Genomic DNA, 13,242 nt, shown 5'->3' with positions numbered 1-13,242 from the left:
TGAATATGAATTTTTTAACCCTATTTTCTTCCCATTCATTTTTGTGTTCTCACCCATCTTCTTCTCCTTATCCTAAATTCTCTCTTAGTGATTTCCCTGCGATTTCTTGGATATAACAGCAAGGGTCATAGTGAGAATTGATAGTTGAGTGGGAGGGAGGTTATATTCCAGGTCGCAGCCTCGGTGGAAGGTGGATTTCCCTTTGCATTGTTATGGCGACTCTTGCTAAAATAAAGAAGAAACAGCAGGGGAGGAAACGAGGTGCTTATTATAACAAGGGGGTCAGTTTTTAGCTCAGATTATGGATGCATCAGAGGAAAAGATAGAATCCCTGTTTTCAAACTGTATTTTTGGGAGGAAAAAAGATTGGTGTAGTGAGTCGTTTCTGAAATCCAGTGAATGTGCCTTTGTAGGCTCAGGACCACGTGATAGATTGATCCAGATTTAATGCAGTTCAACAATGCTTGTTGAAGCAATAACTGTTAAAAGGATGCAGTAGCACTGTGAAAGCTGAGGACTGAGAGGGTTTCAACTTTCCTCAGCACTGAGCCAGAAACTCTTCATTTGTTTTCCTTTCCTGAGAATCCCCTCATGCTATTCAGGCAAGGTGACAACCGAGACACTGTTAAGCCAATTTACCTCAGGTACATGGGTGTAGATTTTAGAGGAAAACTATGACTGATGAGGGATTGTTTTCCCAGCTCAGCAGAGTTTTCCAGCGACCAAAAACTGAGCTGCTTTTTAAAACACGTGAAGCTTACCTGGGGGCTCTAGCCCCTTCCTGCTCTCACAGGACATGGGACCTTGGCAAGTCATTTAACTGAACTTCAGTGGCCTTACTTATAACATGGTGGAAACCAGGCAGAACCCTGGGGGCTGATGTGGACTGGCACACTGTATTTTTGACTTCTTTTCTGTTGACAGACTCTCAGTGTGGATCTGTGGGCGATTTTGACTTTAGTCTGGCTGTAGTGATGTTACCAGAGGTGGCCAGGTTCTGGCCTTTGCTTCTGAATACTCACATGGCTCATAAGTAACAGGAATTGTATACAGATTCTAATTCAAAGAAATAAGGTTAAGAACACCTTGGAGTTAGAAATAGATCATGCACTTCTCATTTCTTAAAGTTAGATATCTCAGTACAATTTAGTAATATTTCTATTAATTCTGAATGAGACTTGTGTAATCAGAGTCATTATTCTTAGGCAAGACATCAAGGCTAGGGTATAATTAGCTCTGTTTGCACCTTTTATTGTCCTCCATCATTTTATTATTTTGAGTAGAGATGGACAAGGAGGGCAACTTATTGGGTTTTGTGACATATGGGGTGAGAGGTAAGATATGATTCCCAGGAGTTACACAAGAATTGGAGATAAGACACATGAGCAAGAAGGAGTTAGATAATAATTGTAGGCAGCTCATTATTGGTAAGTATGAGGCTTCCAGACATGGATGGCCTAGATGAAGACCAAATGGTAAAACATTTGGTGGAAATATTCTTTGTAGTCTAGAGTCTCACTTCACATGGTGTAGAGTTTATCTTCAAAGCTTCGGTTTCTTTTCATTTGCCCCCTGATTGTACTTGTAGTTTCTTCGCTCAGTCCACTCTAGAAATACCTGCATTCCTATTGTGATCACATCTTGACTAGACAGGGTGCTGTTTCTAAGTACCCTACCTGTGCTTCCCAAGGGGAGTTATGTCACTGATTCCTTACTCAATTATCTTTGTTCCCAAATTTCTGGGAGCTCTGTTAATGCAGGGTTCAGCTCTCTCTCACTTACTACTGTTTTCTCAGTAACTTATATTTACTTATTAGTTGAAAACAAAATCATTACTAATTAAAATAATCTACTACTCTTAAGAAACTGGTTTCCAGCACAGGCTTACTGTTTTTCTTTTATTTGGCCTCTCTGTAGTTACATTCCACTTCACTCATAGCAGCTCTGATCATTTAGAAGGTTTTGTAGCCCACATTTACTGCATAGACTTCTCGCAGGAAAACAAGACATAATTAACTGGGCAATTTGGAGGGTTTTGGTGTAGACAGTGTTTAGGAAAAGCACTCAGGGCTAATTCAGTACCAGAGGACTGGTAAAGGAAGGTCAGCAAGGGAAGGGAGACAGTCAACCACAGTGACCCAGAGGAGAAGAAGCCAGGGGAGACTCATGCTTTAATTCCTCTCCATGTTCTGGAGCTCTCATGGGTGCCTCCCATTGGCCAAACCAATCAAAAGCAAAAATACAAGAGGGCTCATTGATGTAGGGCTCTGGGAAAACCTACCAGGATGTGGAGAAGAATCCAGCTCACTTCGTTGACATGTTTGGAGTTTAATCCTAAGAATGATGGCATGTCACTGGAGGATTTTGATAAGGGAACTGATAAATTATGATGTAAGTTCTTGAGAGTTTTTTCTGGTTGCTTTACAGAGAATTGACTATGAAACAAAGGTAGAGTCAAGTACCATGTTGGGAGGTCTAGGCAGTGTCCAATGGCTGCCTCCCATGTTCTGCACAATAGTCAATCATTGCATGGGAGCTCTGGATCCTCCTGATGCAATCTGCAGTTCTTACTGTGATAAAGAGTCATGCTTAAAATGTGCAAGAAGAGTATGGACATTGAGTTAACCACTTAAACTTCTAACTTCATTTCAACTCTAGGGCATTATAATTTGACTAGATGCTTGAAGTTTGAATGTGTATTTGTATTGTCAAATAGTTTCAATAACATGGTGGGGAAAAGAATAAATGTCTTCAGTTTTTTAGACATTTTAAGATGATGCTTTAAAAAAACAGGTTACAGATTAAATTGCTAAGAAACAAGTCAAACGTTAATGATGGATAATATTTTAATACTCTGTTAAAAGTATATTGATCTGAGTTGTTCAGGATCCTTGAATCATTAGTTAGTATTCAGGGGATGACTATCATGTAATGAGATGGCTTTTTACAAACTCATTAAAACACATTCAATTGACAAAAAATAAATTGAATGTGGACTATTTATAAGGCCAGTAAGAAAAACTAAAATGCATAAGACACTGTCTCTGCTCCCAAGGAGCTTACATATTGTAATAATTTTTGTACTTCAGTATAATCACCTTGGAAAGTGTTCATCTTTTTGCAATGATACCACTCCTGCAAAACATTCAGAACTTCTTTGGAATTGTCTTCAGATTGAGTTTAACACATTTGCTCATGTGTGTACATAAACATGTACACTTATTGTCTTTCTGATTTTTTTAGAATAGGAGTCAGGGAAATGCATTTTGTAGGTCAGCTCAGACTTCTTTTGTATGGTCCCAGGCTAAAAATTATTTTAACATTTTTACATTTTACATTTTTAAGTGGTTAAAAAAATTAAAATAATAATATGTTGTCATGAAAATTATATGGAATTCAAGTTTCAGTATTCATAAATAATATTTATTGCAGTGCAGAGATGTTTATTCATTTAGTCTGTCTATGGCTGCTTTCATGCAGAGTTGAGTAGTTTTGACAGAAACCGTATACGCTTCAAGCCTAAATGTTTATTGTCTGGTCCGTCAGTGAATGTCTTTAGGATCATATCTGCAGACAACCGTAATATGGATTATGCCCAAAGCAGGCTGTGAAGAGTTAACCCCACAATTGGCTTGTTTTGAGAAGTGAGTTTGGCCAAGGCCTATACACTGAGGTCAGAGTAACTTGCACCCACCCAAATTCTGTTCCCACAACTAAAACCTTCTGGCTAGGACGATGTTCTAATTACAAACATATATTTTGCCTATTCTGTTCCTAATTTGAAATTCTTTGTCTTGTCCTTTATGAGCCTTGTTTACATTAATTTCCGTAGAAACTGCACAGAGCTTGACTTTACCTGAATTGATAACCAACGTCAGTGCTTGGGATTGACCAGGGCCTTTGTTGGTTGCACAGGCATTGGGTCATCCTGTCACCCCATGTTCTCTTTCTTAGATCTGTCTCTTAGTGTGTTTATTTCTCAGGCCTGTGTTGTGTACTGGGCAGGGTACTGGAATCTAACTGCAGGGTTCTTCAGCAGTATCTATTTATTTTGTTAAGGATTCTTTCATTAGATCCCCTACCTTCGTCCACAGATTTTACTCTGAATTGATGCTTTTTACAATCTTCAAAAATCAAATTTTTCCTTAATGGTCAAAGTTTTATTTTGCTTCATTGACATTCAGGGAAATCTGATTCAGGTTCTGAGGAAATCCCCAAAGAGTTCACAAGTATTATGAGAAGTGGTTACATTGTTATCATTCTGAAGGGAGTGGCCTTGACTGGGTAAGATATGAGCAACAGGGAGAAGGCAAAGCCTGTCCTTCAGTGAGTCCTGAAAGAGAAATGAAACAGAACAACATGAGCCCACTCCCCTTTGCCAAATGTCCTGTCTTTAGGTCTTTGCTGTGTTTCATGTGACGCGACACTGCTGAGCCTACAGACGGCTGTCACTCTCTTCTAATGTGCTGGCTCCGTGGCTTCTCTTTATCAGTGGCTTCCATTGTCTCATTGCTTCTGCCTATTCTGTGTGTATCTTTTATGACTATCTTGGCATGTCATATTCAGTCATTTTGAGAGCAAGGGTATTAGTAGGTTTGACATTGATTATCTTGGAAAATATGCTTTTGTTGTGCACAAGGGTTGGCTTAGGTCAGTGGTGGGGAAACCATGGCATGCATGCTGCAGCAGGATATGTGTTATCATTAAGGTTCTAAAAGGTTCACCAGCACTGACCTAGGTCCTTTCCCAGTGAGTAGGGTGGTCCATAGATGACTATCAGATTAGGGAGAGAAAGCAGGACTACATTTGATCAGTTACCTTTATGTAGGAAATCTTTGCTTTTAGAAAGTCATCTCTTGATTTCTTGGTCCTTTAATATGTACTGCTACAAGGATCTCTAGTCATCAGGGACACTGTTCAGAACTGTGGCTGTCCTCTTCATGGTTGAGCTAGAGAACCAGAGAGCATTACCTTAATGAATTGGCAATAGCCAAGAAATACCAGCTGTGGCCCACTAGTTGGAAAGCTGACTTCAAAATACTAAGAAGAAAAGAAATGTAGCTGTCATTGACTGTTATCCAGATATACTGAAAGGGGAAAGCAAGGCTTGCTGATGTGATTTTGGAATTCTTAGGGTGGCAAACCAGGAGCCCTCAAGCTGGGAGCCATGTTTAGCTTTACCAAGCCGTTTTATATATCTGCAGTTTTGTTCTCTGCAACAAAAATTTGACCAAGTTTTAGTAAGTTCATTAACATATGCAAAGGTATTCACTTTATAGTCAAGAAATCTGAATCTTTAAAATAAGCCATCTACATTGCCATAGCTGCAGACCTAGGCACCCTCTCTCCATCTGTTGTTTTGTCACTTGCAACTTTTCTCCCATGGTTTTACTTGAACATTTTAAGTAGAATCAGAGGAAACCAAAGGATAACAGGATACTTGTTCTAGAGGTGGTTTGTTCTGTTCCAGAAAAAGTCTAGGACAAAACAAAAGTGAACTTGACTCTTTCCTTGGTGACTTCTCAGTGACATCATATCTCCCTTTCCTGGAGATTTTGGACACCCACTGTGGTGTGAAAGGGATTGTCTCTGGGGAGTTTAGCTCTTTTATTGTCATGTTTTCTTAGTCTCTTACTAAAGCTCAGGTCTTCAGCTCTGAGAAGCAAGGAAGTGGCTATGAACTTGACCCTTACTATTATACCAGGACACAGAGACTCTGACAGGACAACTTGGACCATATTAAAAATAGGACACTCATCAGTATACTTGAATATTAGGAGTTAAAAATTAAAGTGCATCTTAGGGTTGTAATATAGGGTGAGCAAAGATGTTTTATATTATAAAATATTTGTTAATTTTCATAGAATTGTTAACATCTCCCCTTTCAATGCTTTTCCATGAGTAACTTTGCCTTTGCTGTTAAATGTGGAAGTTATAGGAATGGTCTTTGAGGAGCTCCTCAGTAATTAGTCCTTGCCCAATCATATCTCTTTATGAACGAATAAAAAAGAAAAACAACAAAGTATCCCCCTAGGTCAGTGGTGGCAAACCTATGGCAGTAGGCTGCAGTGGGCTATTTGTATCATTGAAAGCTCTGAAGTGTTCACTGCCACTGCCCTAGGTTATACCTGTTTGCATCAGAAGGAGAAGAAGAGGGCAAGTACTGTGCTAAAGTGTGATGCCTGGGTGACAGCACAACTGAACAGCATGATGGGAGAAGCTACTGAACACATCCAGATGAGAGACAGAAGCAAGAGGCACATTTCAGAGTTCTAGACGGTTTAGAGCATTGGGGTAAGTTTAGACAGAATAAGCTATTTTGAAATTATAAATGATCTCTATTAAAGTGATAGCAGCTAGTACCAACTTGAAAAACCAACAGATTTTGAGAAAGATAAACTGCACATTTCCTGGGAAACCCAGCCAGTCTCATATCATCAGGATTCCAGTGAAAGCACTTACGACTATCCAGTCAACACATAGCCTCTTTGACCTTTTATACATGGGTGAAAATAAGGTTAGGAAAGCCCAGCAGAAATATTGGGAGACAGGCTAGGGTGAATGGTAGGAAGCTGCAGCTGTTCTACTAACCCAGCGGCCAATAGTAATTGAACTGCCTTTTCCTGTGAGAGATAAAGGGAAGATGCAATATGTGGCTGCTATTGGTGCATTGGTGATCGCATGAAGAGCATTTTATTCATGGTGTTTGCTGGGTTGTGGGTGTATTTCTTCCCTGAACTTTAACAGTAATGCTCATGAATCTGAACCTTGAACTGGTGAGTGTTCTCTGGCTTTGGCGATACTTGTTTCAGCTATGCTTCACTGTTTCTCTTCTGCCCCACCATGGCCTTGATGCTTGCAATATCTGACTTGCAGCCTGAGGCCTTTATGGGGACAGCACGTTTCCACGTCCTTAAGCATTATTTCTTTCAAATATTTTTTTCCCTGAAAATGAGCCATTTTGAGATGATTACAACACAGTCAATATCTTCCTGTAGGAGCTTAAGCAGTTTTGTTGGCATGTGTCTAGTTGTTCTTTTACTGTCCTGTATAATTCCCACACACCAGGACATTCTTTCACAGGTACTTGGATATAATTCTTTCTTTCTCTCTTTTTGTGGTACTAAGGGTTGAACCCAAGGTCTTACTACCAAGCTAAATCCCCTGCCCCTTTTCATTGAAATAGGTATCCCAGGCTAGGCTTGAACTTGTGATCTTCCTGCCTCAGCCTCCTAGAGTGCTGGGAAGACAAATGTAAATTGCCATGCCTTGCTGGACACAATAGTTTAACCACAGATCATGTTACTCTTTTCTCTACTCACCCTCAGCCCCACAAATTATTTAGTTTCAGTGCTATATATTTTGTGCTTCTCCATGTGAGTTGACACTTGGTACTTCAACTGAACTCACAGCTCACAGATTCCCTAAGGGACTCCCAGGAGATTGAAACCCAAGGGCAATGGGCCCGAGCCCTGTGGAGAGATAGAGGACAGATCAGCTCATCTTTCTCTGGGCCTCAGTAATGAGGCTGGTTCTTTACAGTGCCCTCTTTGCTAGCTGACTCAGATAACGTTTTCTCTTCAGTTTGGATTGTGGCCCATATCATGCCCCTCTCATGAGGCACGTGCCATTTTGATTTTAAAATAATGGGACGAATGCTCCCACATTATTGGCTGGTGATATGACTCTTAAACTGTCTACAGACTGCTGAGTAGGTGAAATGTGTTGTCAACATCGCTTTATCCATGGTTGAGAAAGGAAATTGAAACTGTACTTCCACAGGGTTCAAATGGTGGTGATGGGAATGATCTCCTTGAGACAAATGACTGTAGACCATTTTATTTTCCTTTATGCCTCATTCTTCTCTAATGAAATGCCCAATTAAATGCATAGTTTATGTGTTTTTAAAAAAAAACGCTTAGAAGTGATTCTCAGAAGCAGCAGTGACAGCCGCAATTCCTTATCACAGGGGAAATGTGAGGAGACAGCACATACTCTGACCTCCTGTGTCCTGTTCCATGATTTTAAAGGAGACTCAAAATGAATGTAACCTTGTAAAAATGAAGTGTATGTGTTTGTGTATGGGGGGGGGATTATTTGTGATACATCAAATAGAGATAGCCAAAGATAGAAAAGAAAGGAAGAACCTCTAGTAGAGCAATAAATTTGGGACAACTTGTGAATTTGTCTCTGAGATCAAGTAAAGTACAGAACTATACACCTGTGTGCTGTCTGCTAGCAAAGTGAGGTTCTTTCTGTTTTTCTGGCAGGTGTGTTCCTGTCTAGAGCCTGTTGGGAGTAGAAACATGGGAGAGTGGCTCAAAGCACCCTTCTGACCATTACCTCCACCCTCAGATCTGCATCATGGAAGCTGTTCTCTGTTTTATCACCTAGAGAATACTCTTAACAGCTTTGTCTTTCCTGTGACTTGCTTAGAAAACATTTCTTTTTGGCCAATTTCCTTTCATGTGCACAATGTGCAGATGGAAAGAGGATATAACTTTAGGGAATAGCCTTGACTTTCAATGTGTATTTAACACTCCACGTCTGCTTGAGCACCTACTTACCACATGCAGAAGTATTTGAAGGTCATTACTGGTCAGACCAAGATAAAGGAGCTAAGTCCCTGCCCTTATCTAGCTTCACATATTATTACTTAGAAAATCAGTTTTTTTAATTGGATGGACTCTAAGAAGGATATAGATGAAGTGAAGAGGTTGTTTATATGGGCTGAACTTATATGGCTGCTCTTTGGGTTCTGGAAGTATATAGATCTTAGTCTGAACACTGACTCCAGCATGACGTTGATAAGCATGATGTTTGTTTAGTTCTCCAAGTGGTGTTTCTCTCATTTTCAAATGCAGATAGTGACACCTACCTTATGTGGTATACCATGTATACAGTGTCCCCCACAGGGCCTGGCACATGTGTGTCTGCCTGCAATGTCTGCTTCCTTCCCACTTCTTTTCACTGCACTGCACCCCCTGCCAGCCATACAGATGATGCTCATATACCTGCCAGCATTTCCCAAGTGACTGTCAGTACAGCAGTGTCTTCTTGGACTGTGTTGTAGCTCTGCAATATAGAGAACCCAACACAGGGTACTGGCCATGAAAATAAGGATGCGTCATTAAAGACCAGCTTTCCAAAATTTATAAGTCAAAGTGATCCTTGTCCCCTTTAAAGAATGATCATACATGAGCAGTGTGGAAGCCAGAGTCTTCTCATTAATATCCTGGTCTTCCTTTTCCTTTATTTTTCATTCCCTTGGAAGTCGAATATGCTCTGTGACTGACTTTGTCTAATGCAATGTGAATACTAGTGTCTTGTGTCACTTCCAGGAGGGATCTTTAAAAGATTTCACTTTCACTGCCTCCAATACCAATTAAGCAGATGTTAGGATGGGACAGATGTCAGCCCTGGCCTACGAGACACTGCAAGGAGTAAGGTCCCTCTGTTAACAAAATGCACGTGTGTTATGTTGTACCACTGAGATGGTAGAATTGTTTGTGGTCTACCTAGATAAATGTAGAAATTGCACACATATTCCAACAATTTGCCTTTGCTGAAAGATTTTAGGGATTATTCTGGTGAAATTGCTTTCAGGGCAGTATATGACAGTCACAGTCTTAGGGAAAGCCATGCTTGCTCTCTGCCCCTAACAGTCTTTCTTGGCTTGATCATCACTTTCCTCATTAGACTGGACTCTGACACATCTGCTGCAAATGAGAGATTGGGCAGTGCTGAGCCTGTTGGAGGGAATGTGCCCCTCACAATAATGTCATGCAGAGGCTGGGTGCATGGTGGGGGATGGAGACAGTTTTCCCAGGATGCAGGCACAAGAAAGTGCATTGTCTACAGAATTTAAAAACGATAAGCCCAACTTATATAGTGTCTCTTTCATTATCACTACAAGTCCACAATTCTAAACAATGTTAGGGACAAAAAAATCCCTTCCATCCCTACTCCCACTTCCTCCTCTTTATGCTGTGGCTCAGGGTGTGGCTACAAAAGAGAAGTTTCAGAAGTTTTGAATAACAGAAATGTGAATTGGAATGTTGCCTCCACTGTAGTGATAACATTCATCTGGAATATTTGTAAAAGAAAAATAATTCCACTTTGTTCTTGCCCTTTGTGCATTTTTGGATTCTGCGTTATCAATTTGTATATAGTTATATGTACCTCATATAACATTCTTTCTAGATTGTGAGATCCTTAAGGGCAGGGCTGAGCCTCATTCCCTCTTACAGAGGCGTGCAGTCTGCTGTTGTAGTACTGTAGACATAACTGGGCCGTGTATTGGTCAGCTTTGTGTCTCTGTAACAAATACCTGAGATAAACGTATAAGGAGGAAATTTTTTTTTTTGCTCAGTGTTTCAGAGGTTTCAGTCTGTCATCACTTGCCTTTGTTGTAGAGAGAGAGAGAGAGAGAGAGAGAGAGAGAGAGAGGAAAAAATTGGTATCCCAGTATCCCCTGCAAGAGCATTTCCCTAGTGACACAACTTCCTTCAACATGGCCCATTCCCTGCAGGTTTCACCGCCTCCAACAGCTCCACATGCTACTGACCAGCACACAGACCTTCAGAGAACATTTAAGACCCAGACTACAGCAGCCCCTTGTATATGTTGGGTTGCCTCAAACTAGGTTAGCAGGGAAATGGTATTTTCACACACACAAGAATCAGGATGATGGCTCTGGCTGCGTTTGAAGGTCTTCCTGTTGTTCATATTAAGAAACTCTGGAAGCCTGGTATATGGAGAGAGATGGAAATGTTTTCCAGCTGCTGGTGCTAACGAATATCTGAGGCTTACACAGACATGACACACCAGCCACATACACCAGCATTAAGGAAACTTGGGATGGATGCCTCCCCTCTGTGTCTCTTCAGTGAAAATCACTGTTCCTTTCATGTTCTCTCCAAACTTTATTATCATCATAGAAGGAAGAGCCATCAGGATAGTAATTGGGAAAGAGAAAAAAATTGCTTTACCCCAGGAGTTACATTTCTAAGTGAAACTCCTGGTTGCAGCAGGGTTCTGTTGAGATGAGAAGGTAAATGGGAGCTAGAGAACAGTTTCAATGTTGGCTGTCACTCCACACTTCAATTTTGGAAAATGAGAATTTGAATAAGTCTCCAGGGCTGGACAGATATCATCTGGAGCTTTCAGATGCAGCACACATTCTAGGAACAGAAGCCAAACAACCTATGGATTTTTAGTTCTACAAAGGGCCATTTCTGAACTCTTGGGATGAGTTAGTGGACTACAGTGAAGCCAGAAAATACCCACATTTCTCTCAGGCAAGCTCTGTATATCTGGGTTTGGTAGTGAGAATTTAGTTGATGGGTATGAAGTTTCGCTTGCACATAGAAACTTGATGTGACATTCAAATGAGCAAGGTACTCAGATATTTGACTTTGTTTTTGCTCACTGAAAAGATGTGCAATTTTTTTACTAACTTTTCTGGAAAGAAGAACCAAATAGGAATCCTAACCTTACACTGAATAAAGTATGGATGGCATATTATCTGATTTTTAAAAAATAATTTTGCCTTTGAAAACTTTATGTAAATGTGTTTCTTAGGTTAGTGATAATATACTATGATAGGTAAATGGATTTAGTAGCCATAATTACCACTATGTTTCTGACAGGAAATCTTTAGATATACAAATCTGTATTTATTTTGCTGTGCCTAGGTCTGAACTCATGTTCTTCCTGTGTTAGGAAAATGCTCTATCACTGAACTATATTCATAACCCTCTTACTCACGGGGCAAAGTCAGATAATTTAAAATATCACCTGCTTTTCTTTTGTCCATTTGTTCTTTGTTACAGAACGATACCAGGCATAACTTTGGATGTGTCATTTGACAGTTTTAAGCCTGTCATTGCTGAAAGGCTGAACCCAGTGACATCTGAGGTCCTGGTCAGCACTAGGAGTCTCTGAACTGGATGCATGCAGGGAAGCAGCCATCACTGGTGGAGTTATGCTTGCATCCTCTACAAGGGGGATGGCGAACCTTTCAGAAACCAAGTGCCCAAACTGCAACCCCAAAACCCACTTATTTATTGCAATGTCCCAGCGCTGCTGGGGTGATGCCGGGGTGACTGGATGCCTGAGTTGACAGGGCTCTTCATGCTCGCTCAGCATATGAGCCCTAGGTTCACCTCCCCTGTTCTGCACCTTTCCCTTTTCATAACTTCTATTTTCCTTAGTGCCTCAGAAGTTCTACTTCATAGATTCAGGCCTAAAAATTGTGTTTCTTTTTTCATTATGAAGCAAGGTTTGGCTTTGCAAAAAAAAAAAATGTTCTGGAAAAAAATAAGGAACAATTAAAAAAATTATTGAAATATTATTTTTAGGCCCGCACAATATTTCACTAACCCATTCCTTTTGATTCTTGTCAAAGGATTTAAGCAGCTTGTTTTTTTTTTTTTATGGCTTTCATCAAATATATTTTCCCCCTTCCCTGTTCAAAATAAGCTATTTCTTTTTTCCTGGCCAGATGAAAGCCTGTGTACTCTGTTTTTCCTGGTGTCTACCCAATGGTGGTGGTACAGGGCTTCACATCACTTCAGATTGTCAGTTTCAAAGGATAATTTGGAAACTGGCGGATGAAAAGAAGCTTCAGTTTTCCTCTTCAGATCTCTTCAATGCACACTGCTTGTGTATTATTTCAGAAAATCCATTCAAAAGTAGACTGTTTCCTTCCCAGACTCGGCATCAGTTCAAGAAGGGGCACATAATGTATTGTTATGTTTATTATGCATTATTTTGCTGTTGACACTGGGGCCATCTAATATTGGGAAATTTACAACCAGGGAGGTCCAGCCATCATGCCTGAAGTGAGGGACAAAGTATTCTGTTATTCATCCCCAGCTCTGGCCCTTTATGATCAGACAGTGAGCAATATACTTATCAAAGTCAAAATAACCTTCACTTTAGAAAACACACTTGTTCTTAATTGCCAGAATAAGAATGCATAAGCAGCCTTTCTCTTCATAATGGAATAGAGGCTAAATTGATGTAAGTTTTGAGTATTTTATAATTTACCAAAAAAGGTACACTCAATTATGTTTTATTTTCTCACTGAGTTTATTGATACTTTTTAAATATATAGTACCATTACATTTATCCTTGGGATCTTGTACCTTTACATGACATATCTTGATTCTCATTTTTTGCCCATTCCCCTGCCCTCCCCTCCCCTCCACTATTAATTATGTTTTAATTTACAAATTA

General features: G+C 40.1%; 2 long non-coding RNA genes across 3 annotated transcripts in view; one reads left to right on the top strand and one right to left on the bottom strand.

Annotated features, from left to right (window-relative positions):
- LOC117285379 overlaps positions 1–13,242 on the top strand; it is a 217,551-nt gene that overhangs the window by 160,805 nt on the left and 43,504 nt on the right. Inside the window, exon 4 of one of the 2 annotated variants that reach the window (XR_004516424.1) lies at positions 6,122–6,245. The exons of the other annotated variant lie outside the window; for it this stretch is intronic. This is a non-coding gene — a long non-coding RNA (uncharacterized LOC117285379). Of the gene's footprint in view, positions 1–6,121; positions 6,246–13,242 lie in introns of those variants that run through there. 2 annotated transcript variants of the gene reach the window in all.
- Positions 4,271–13,242, bottom strand: part of LOC104872052 — a 26,734-nt gene continuing 17,762 nt past the window's right edge. Inside the window, exons 2-3 of the long non-coding RNA XR_783033.1 lie at positions 4,819–4,949; positions 4,271–4,333 (exon numbers count right to left, since the gene is read on the bottom strand). This is a non-coding gene — a long non-coding RNA (uncharacterized LOC104872052). The remainder of the gene's footprint in view (positions 4,334–4,818; positions 4,950–13,242) is intronic.

Source organism: Fukomys damarensis, unplaced genomic scaffold (assembly GCF_012274545.1).
Source record: "Fukomys damarensis isolate Sample0158 unplaced genomic scaffold, DMR_v1.0_HiC HiC_scaffold_9, whole genome shotgun sequence".
Taxonomy (NCBI): domain Eukaryota; kingdom Metazoa; phylum Chordata; class Mammalia; order Rodentia; family Bathyergidae; genus Fukomys; species Fukomys damarensis.
Note: the sequence above shows the minus strand (reverse complement) of the source record. Positions and strands in the feature narration are given on the sequence as shown.